Source organism: Acomys russatus, chromosome 30, assembly GCF_903995435.1.
Source record: "Acomys russatus chromosome 30, mAcoRus1.1, whole genome shotgun sequence".
Taxonomy (NCBI): Eukaryota; Metazoa; Chordata; class Mammalia; order Rodentia; family Muridae; genus Acomys; species Acomys russatus.
The window spans coordinates 28,779,225-28,780,663 of NC_067166.1; the positions used below are offsets into that span (position 1 = coordinate 28,779,225).

Here is a 1,439-nt window from a genome sequence, read left to right on the forward strand (position 1 = left end):
ACCCACTGATGGCAAAGGAGAAGGGAGCATATTTCTCTCTCATCAACACCATTACAGAGCAGAGAAGAGGCAGGGCTGCCTCTGCCACAGTCATGTCCTCTGGACTGGTTCAACCCTGTCTCCATTGCTAGTGTCAGCTTTACTGTGCTGCCCAAACTTAATACTGGGCCTGCTCTCCAGAATGCTTGTGCTGGTGAGGGGCAGGGCCATCTCTACTGCTTTCATGATCCCAGGGCCATGTCTCCTGCCTATGGCAGGTAGTGAGGGATGAGTAGGGAGGAGGCTATTTCTTCCTTGTCCATGTCATTGCATAGGAGATGAGTGGTAGGACCAGATTTTCCATGCTTGTATCCTCAGGGCCAGCTCACCTGCAACCCCTACAAGGTTCAGGACCAGGGCCCCCAGGACTGTAGCTGGCTAGAGGTGGGATCAGCTTTCTTATTCTTATGTTTCCAGAGCTAGATCTCCATCTGCTCAGTTGAGGAGTTGGGCCATTTCTGCACATCCCTCAGACACCAACATGTCTCCAGGTGCCAGACCAGACCAGGGACATATGACCAGAGTTTGGTGGTAACAGACTTCTGCTTCTGCAGGTTCACAGACTCAGATCTGGCCCCTAATGGCAGCACAGGCAAGGACCCACCTTGGTCCCAGATGACAACACTCGGCTCACATCACGCTGTCCCTCACTACCTTTGAGTCTCCAGTTTTGCCTCTCTTCCTTGTGCCCACATCCTTCTGTTTCTTTTTCTCTTGCATTTTCTCCACCATTTCCTTGCTCTTCTGGGGTCATCGCAGGACTGGTCTCGAGAGTGCTATGTCCCACTTGTGCAATATGAGCCTGCACGGCACCAGACTGGTAGTAGGATTGAGCTATCTTTTTTCAGGGAGCATTGGTCAGCTAATCCTTCAGATGTTCATAGGTCAGAACGCTGTTTGTACACATACCCACTCTTCTCTGAAACCTATTTACACCTGTGACAGAGCAGCTACACCTGCAACACCTCTAAGGGCAGAGACAACATATGTATTTTTTTAATGAGTTTTTCAACATTCTATTTTTCTTATTTTCTCATATTGAACCAAATTTTTTAAATATGTAATCCAACTTAAAGTCCTTTCAGTTATGTCTACTTATTATAATATCACAGGCATATATGAAGTGAGATATGACTGTTCAAATTTACTTTTGATTTCTCTGTAGGCAATGTAGGATACTTGCCTTATGTAAATTGACTTTATCCTACTTATATAAAATTATAGTGTGTACTCTGTATCTGAAACCATTCACAAAATTTTTTATTAGTTAAAATTTAGAAAAACCACAGAAAAGTATTTTGTATGTTAGAAATAGAAAGACTGCTGTCTGGTCTGTGATTTTGTTAAATGCCCTGGCACCTCACCAAGCCGAGAAAATCTGAAACTACTAACTTCCTGTA

General features: G+C 44.6%; 1 non-coding gene across 1 annotated transcript; it reads right to left on the reverse strand.

The window, feature by feature from the left end:
• Positions 1-889: 889 nt before the first annotated feature.
• LOC127212548 (small nucleolar RNA SNORA17) lies at positions 890-1,017 on the reverse strand. The gene has a single exon (XR_007833582.1). It is a non-coding gene; the product is annotated as a small nucleolar RNA SNORA17 (small nucleolar RNA).
• Positions 1,018-1,439: the final 422 nt, after the last annotated feature.